The sequence below is a fragment of the Adiantum capillus-veneris genome, chromosome 9, assembly GCF_014529385.1.
Source record: "Adiantum capillus-veneris isolate H3 chromosome 9, ASM1452938v2, whole genome shotgun sequence".
In the NCBI taxonomy this organism is placed as follows: domain Eukaryota; kingdom Viridiplantae; phylum Streptophyta; class Polypodiopsida; order Polypodiales; family Pteridaceae; genus Adiantum; species Adiantum capillus-veneris.
Genome location: NC_140939.1, coordinates 54,992,282 through 55,000,205, shown reverse-complemented (window position 1 = coordinate 55,000,205; position 7,924 = coordinate 54,992,282). Strand labels below are relative to the sequence as shown.

The following is a 7,924-nucleotide window of genomic DNA, read 5'->3' as shown; positions in this document are numbered from 1 at the left end:
GAGACACTCCATAAAATTAACCCAGATTTCAATCATAAAAGAAATCTTGAAGCCCTTCAGGGTCAATCACCTAACGTGAATGAGTCTGATAGTACACCACCTCTCCAGAGTGCATTCGACAATGACACCACACGAATAATTTGGTGTACATGTTCTGCATTTTGCCAAGGTGGAAAATATGTTGGGAAAACGACATTTTTCATGCATGCACAACTAAGGAGTGTTGCATGCAGTCTAGCAAGTGAGCTAGGGTTTGTAAATGGAGATGATGTGGAGGTAAGGCACTTTGATGACAATGTACCAGACATGGAAGCATCAAATGCCTCTTTGAATGTGGAAGAGGGCTTTCAAGAGGGCATATATTTGAGATCAGCAAATACAACTGGAGCAGGTGAAGACTGCCAACAACCTACTGGTCCAAATCAGGCACAGGTTGGAATTGCAATTTTATCAAAGATCATTCAGTTTCAGACATTGTGGGATGAATATCAAGTTCCCATTAGCGGTCAAGATGAAATGCTTCGTCTACTATTTGGTGACATGGGAGGGGCTAGAATAGGCAAGCATGACTCCACTAGAGAAGATCCAAGCTTGAGCAAAATCTTGGTTCGACTTGAACAAGATTGGGATGGTTTTTTGTTTGATAATTATAGGGTGCCTGCTAGCTGGGAGCAGTTGTAGTCGCTATTTCAAGGGATTGGTATGGTACAACCTCTTCGATACAGAGTCTGCATGGGTGAAGAAGGGAATCGCCATGAGCCAAAGCTCTTACGTCCAAGCAAGGAGGACAACTATGAAGGATGTAGTGTGGAAATTTGTGCATGCATTAATAATAACAATAGAAAAAGTAAAGCAAAGCGTGATTGCTTGGCATGTTGTGAAAGGTGCCCATGTTGTCTCAAGCCTCGCAAGGAGACACTAGCCTTTGATTATCTCCCAACTGGAAGACAAATTGAGCTTATGTTGAAAAGTCGTTCTTTGTGCCATGGCATGCTCTCCATGTGGAGAAACCAAGACAAATGATTGGGAAAGCCACCTGAACTACAACCGGAGTCTATCCATGATTTTTGGGATGGCGCAAAGTGTCGTATAGTCCAACACTTTTGGGACCCACAGTAGACATTTGAGCTTCCAGTAATCTGTACAACCCCAGGGCATAATAAGGTGTACACAACGTTTCCCCCTTCATCCCGTTCGCCGGAGATTCAACAAGGGTGGAATGAGCAAACTCAAGAATATATTTTCGTGTGTAGAGATTGTCGCAGACGTATAGTCTCTAGTAAGAAATCAATTGAGGTATGGTTTTAGAATTATTGGCATGGTATTTTTATTTGCTTTCTTCTCTCATTTTTTGTGTATTTCCATATGGCATAATAATTTTCCAGGGAGATCCCCGTAACCTGGCACTTTTGCTGCATTGGGATGGGTTCCAGTCCTCTTGTACCACACAGAAAGACAGTGGGGTTGTAGAGATAAATATTTTGAACATGGGAAAGTCTTCCAGTGTTAGTGTACTCCCAGTATTGTTCCTCCCATTTAGCTCCAAGAAAGTGGCCCGAAACAATAGTGGTCTATTTGGTGCTTTTCTACGTCCTCTTATGGAGGAATTTCAAGACTTGTTCATGTCAAGAATACAAGTACACTACAACTATGATGTCAACAAAATCTTTGGCATGGGAACTGAAATGGAACAAACATGCATATTACGCGGGATGCTTATGATGGTCAGTGGAGACCATCCTGGCCAATGCAAAATAGGACTCTTCAAGGATGGTGGCAAGGAGGGTTGTCAAAGAGACAAGCCCAAAGCAACTCTTGATGCTAGTAATCCAATGTATAGAGGGTGATATGTTTATGATGGTAATAGACAACAAGCAAGATATCCACCAACAAAACGCTCCATTTTGGAAATGTCCAATGCAGTAATTCAGGCCAGAAGAGCAACCTCTCAAACTCAAAGAGAGACTAATCTTGCACATGCAGGACTATCTAGAGAGTCAGTGCTATGGAAGTTCTTTGACTTATATGGCTTTGACTTGTCACGTGACTTGGTGTATGATACAATGCATGTTCTTCCATTGAATTTGTTCAGTAAATATACATCAAATGTCATGCGAGGATTGCAAAATGAATCGAAAAAGAAGATGGATGAATGTTGCAAGCTTGTATACAAGCTTGCACCACCATCAATTCGCAATGGCAGGTGGACACACACTCCTAGCAAGCACTTTGAAGGTTTTAAGGCAGAGGAAAGTCAAAAATTTGTTCAGTGGTGTCTGCCATATGTATTGAGTGTCATCAACGAGGTATCAAGACCCATGTATGAGCTTGGTCTTCTCCTAATACATTGCCCACACATTTTACAATTTTAGTCATGATAAGGGTTGGACAAAGGAGAGTATCGAGATGATGCGATCATTGTTCTCATCTTCGCGAGTAAGGAGCGAGGAATTCTTTGGTCCAAACTCTTCACCATTGGAGCATGTTGCTGGGAATGGGGAATTGCTTGATGACATTATCAGGCATGGATCTCATGATGTATATTGGTGTTACATTTTTGAAAGGATGGTCTCCATATATATGGGAGTAAATACAAATCAAAATAATAATGAGATAACTTATGTCCACTTTTACAAGCGTGTTTTGTTTACATGGGTTACTCGCATGCTTCAAGAGGAGAAGGATGGATTCCTGCCACACGAGAGAAATTTTTCATTCTTACACCAAAGGTTGATACTCCCAGATGATTTCACTCTACTGCATCCTATGAGTCCACAATGCTCTATCTTCCATGAAAAAGGGCTCTTGGAACTCTCATCTCTAACAAGAGCCAGGGAGCTATGGCATAGATTTTGGCAGATTATGAACCGGCTTACTGCCACAACATGATTAGAGCGAAAGGGATTGGTATAACCAAGAAGAAACACACAAAGAGATGCCTTTCAGATGAGGAGAAAAGGTACTTTCAGCAACTGTGGGCAATGATAGTTAGCGAAGGTGAAAATACTCTTGTCACAACCTACCAAAAGATACTTTACCAGGGTGAGGCTTTTAAAGTTGGTGACCATGTGACTGTAAAGCAGGACAATGGTGATACCGATGCTCTTCCTATAGGGCATTGGAAGGCCAAAATAAAAACATTGTTCTCTATCGAGCACAATGGTCAATATTATTTGTATTTTGGGGCAGAGTATTACAGACAATGCATATCCTCATAGAATGGGGTTGAAAAACTAATAGTTCATCATGCAACTGGAATGAGCATTGTACAACAACAAACTATGCCATACACTTGGGATTGTGTAAGACCAATCTCATCTTTGATGCATAAGTTCATACCTCTTCCGTTGACAGGTAACAGGCTAGTAGCGTATGAGGTGAAGGATTTGCTTCAAAGAAAGCGGCTTACAACTCTCAGAGAGATCGGACATGCACCCCCTTGGTTAGAGGTTGGTGATATTGTTCTAGCAACCAAAAGTGATGGTGAAGATGATCTTGTACATGCAGTTGTTAGAGAGATTGACCAGCAGGGCAAAAAATGCAAATTAGCGTGGCTAGTACGTGATAGTGATGATCATTGTACATGGAGGATACAAAGCCAGCAGTACGAAGAGAGAGATTGGAACTCATGCAAAGTAGTGATACATGACTTTATTGTAGTTAGTAGGAGGTGCATAATGCAGTCTTTTTAGACTTGCCTATGGATTTACCATTATTGAGTCAAAAGAAATCCGAAAGGAGCTAGCCCTTGGAAATTCTGCTATCTTAGACCTACTCCACTACTCTCTATAATTTACCACTTCAAGCCGTGGGTGTAGATACTTAAGAGCCAATTTTCAAAGGCTAAGAGGAGTGGCAACTAATGTCTTCCTATGGATTTTCTCCTAGAGAATACAAGAGGGGAGGACATTGCAAATCATACCCTGTATGGTGAAGGTCACAAAATTTGAAGAAGTTCAAGGAGGGAGGAAAGAGTATCTCTTTCCTCACCTATGATGGCCCTCATCCAGCAATTTGATGCGGCCTTTGGAGACGAGGGCTTCACGAAGTCCTCCAAGCTACACCATTTAGCTATGCACTTTCAAAAATCAGTTGGTCAATGGTGGGCTAGCCTTCATGGAAATGGTGAAGCCCGAAAGACATGGAAAACTCTATGAGTTTCCATCATGAAGAAATTCCTTGCAAATGATGTGAAGGACAAAGTGCTTACCAAATGGAGCATCTTGAAGCTTATCTCTCATGAGTCTATCCACAAGTATGTGGACAAGGTTTGGGATTTACATCTCAAGGCTACTGTCTTTCAAAAGATAGACTTTGCCGGGCAAACGTAGCAATCCTGTGTGGGATTACTTGGAGAGATGGCTGAATACATCAACTCTCAATGGCCTGGTACTATTAGCAAAGTAATCCATCACACCATGGTTGCTTCACACATTGATTTCCATCAAGAGGTAGATGTAATGTCAAGCCCATGGAAAAGAAAGACAAAAATGATGCAAAGGGGAAAACCAATGTTCAAAATTCTTCCCAAGGCACTTCCAACAACAACAACAACAATCGGTCCAAGGAGAAGGGATTTTACAAAGGAAAAAACAAACTCTCTCTTGAAGAGCTTGAAGATTTTTGCAAGGACCATAAATGTTTCAAGTGTGGGGAGCAAGGACATGGCTATCGTTCTTGCCACAAAAATAATGCTCGCAATGAGACTCCTAGGGCTTCAACCATCGAAGCTCCAAAAGAGGATGCTCATTGCAAAGGATCATCACTTTCCTATGCTTGGGGAAATATAAGAGAGCATGATGCCGTCATCTTGTTTGACCCTGGATCTACTCAAAACTTCATATCAATGGAGTTGGCCACCAAGCTAGGCATTCAAGCTTTCAAGATGGGAGATATAGTAGCGGCTGACACAACTTTCAAGGGACAACAAGCCTAGCAAGCCTCCTTATCGAGTCTCTCGAGCTCAACAAGAGTAGATCATGAGGCAAGCACAATAATTGGTAGACAAAGTGATGGTGAGGCCTAGTTCCTCTCCCTTTTGTTCTCCAGTCCTTTTAGTGCAAAAGAAAGATGGTACATATCGTATATGTGTGGACTATTGAGCACTAAGCTATATCATTATCAAAAATAGATTTCACGTGCCTCGGGAAAAATATATGTTTGATAAGCTACAAGGCTCTAGCTACTTCAGTAGGATTGACCTTAAAAGTGGCTATCATTAAATAAGGATAGTGAATGAAGATATCCTAAAGACCGCGTTTCGCACAACGTTTGGTCTTTATGAATATCTAGTCATGCCTTTTGGCTTGACTAATGCACCAACTATGTTCAATCATCTAATGGAAAAAAAAATTACACCTTATTGAAAATTCACTGGAGTATTCTTTGATGATATCATCATCTACTCCGAGTCTTTGGAGGAACATAAGCAACATCTCCAAGTGATTTTTCAAGCATTGAGGGAAAACAAGCTTTTTCTCAACCAAAAGAAAAGCTAGTTTTTCCTTCAAGAGATTCAATACCTAAGTCATATTATCTCTCAAGATGGTATCCGTATGGATCCATCAAATTTAGAGATAATAAAAGCATGGCCTAACCCAAGGAATCTTCATGAGCTAAGAAGCTTTATTGGTATGTGCGCATGCTATAGACGCTTCATAGCAAAATTATCTCAAGTAGCAGGACCACTACATGACTTAACTAAGAAGAACGTTAAGTATGTATGGACTACTATGGAGCAAAATGCTTTTGATAAAATCAAAGAGAAGCTTACTTCCCAACCCGTCATCGTGCTTTCGGATCTCTCAAAGCCATTTGAGGTCCAATTTGATGCTTGTGGTGATTGTCTTGGAGCACTTTTGCTTCAAGAAGGGCATGCCATAGCATATGAGAGTCGAAGGCTCAATAATGATGAGTGAGACTCTCAAAATTCTCTCAAGTAGCAGGACCACTACACGACTTAAATAAGAAGAATATTAAGTATATATGGACTGCTGAGGAGCAAAATGCTTTTGATAAGCTCAAAGAGAAGCTTACTTCCCAACCCGTCCTTGTGCTTCCGGATCTCTCAAAGCCATTTGAGGTACAATGTGATGCTTGTGGTGATTGCCTTGGAGCAATTTTTATTCAAGAAGGGCATGCAATAGCATATGAGAGTGGAAGGCTCAATACTGATGAATGAGTCTTGACCATTTATGAGAAAGAGATTTTAGCTCTTCTACACGCCCTAGACACATGGAAGCACTACTTATTGGGGACTCCATTTATCCTACAAATCGACCAAAGTCTCAAGTATTTCATGATGCAAACCAAGCTTTTTGACAAACAAATGAGGTGGGCAAATTTTCTTTCGTAATTTAATTTCCATATTGCTCACATAGCTGGTAAGCACAATCAAGTGGCCGATGCACTTTCACGACAACCAAAAGTTAATGCGGTGTCTATACCTACTCACAATGATCTATTTCCTATGATAGATGAGTATCCTACTGACCCTGGCCTTAGAGACATAATGTCATTCTTTGCTTTGGGAAAGAAAGAGGAACCATTCACCTTGGAGGATGGTTATCTTATCCACAAAAATAGGCTATGTGTTACACATTCCCTTTGTGAGAAGGTTATGTATGAATCCCATGCTCCTCCCTACACGGGGCATACAGGTATTCAACCTACGCTCCAAGGAGTAGAGACGTATTTCTATTGGCCTACCATGAACGTGGACATACAAGAGTATGTTTCAAAATGTGTTGTATGCCAAAAGACCAAATATGATAGAGGGAAGCAACTTGGATCACTCCAGCCATTGCCTATCCCAAATTCACCAAGGGAGAGTATATCCATGGATTTTGTCTTTGGATTACCCAAGTCTATCCATAAGCATACGGGAATATAGACAACAGTAGACAAGTTTAGCAAGCAAGCACACTATATTCCTATCAAAATACCTATTAAGGCACACCAAATGGCACCTCTCTTCATATCTCAGATTTTCAATCATCATGGATTACCTACATCCATCATGTTAGATAGAGATCCTAGAATGACCAGTAGTTTTTGGAAAGTCTCTTTGAAAATCTAGGAGCAAGATTGAATTTCTCTTTGATCTATCACCCACAAACGGATGGCCAAAGTGAGATAGCCGATCTTACGATACTCGATCTACTCAAGACTTATGTTACCGAAGTAGATCAATGCTCACAATAGGAAAACTACTTACCTCGTATAGAGTATGCCTACAATAATATTGTACATACTTTGAAAGAAAAAGAACCTTTTGAGATCATTGAGGTGAAGGGAGCAAAGCGAACCCCGAACCCCCGAAGGCCTCTAAAACACCGGGGACCGAATGGCGCGCCTCGAGCCTGTCATGGTAAAGCAAACAAGGGGACACCACCTAGCTTCAACGGCTAGGACGCGAACAACACACCACCATAACAAAGTTTTCATCCAAGAGAGATGGATGCTTGGGAGTAATGATGAAGAGGAAGGGAAATGAGATAGATAGATAGATAGAGAGAGAGAGAGAGAGAGAGAGAGAGAGTGAGGGAGGGGGTATGGCGGCTTAGTACTTAGGCACCACAGAAGGATGGTGAATCCGCACACCCTTTACACATACACAAGCTCACTCCAAACACAAGACTAGGTGGCGATTCCGCACACCTCACATGGGAAAAACATTGCAGGAAAACATACTCACAAAACCTCAAGCTTTATTTAGAGAATAAGGCGATGAAATGGGGAGCATAGGGTAGGGAAATGAGAAGGGAGAGAGTGGTAGAGCACATGGCGGATAGGTGGGAGTTGATGGCGAAGACTCGCACGAGGGTTATGGCCATCATCCTTCATTTAGTTGCCCTTCATCTTCCATAGCCCAAGGGTGTAGAAGTGATGCTCAAGAAGAGCATGGTGACTGCGGTGATGGTGA

General features: G+C 41.5%; 1 pseudogene; it reads left to right on the top strand.

The window, feature by feature from the left end:
- The first annotated feature begins 1,910 nt into the window (after nucleotides 1-1,910).
- Nucleotides 1,911-3,447, top strand: LOC147450501 (uncharacterized; annotated as a pseudogene).
- The last annotated feature ends 4,477 nt before the right edge of the window (nucleotides 3,448-7,924 follow it).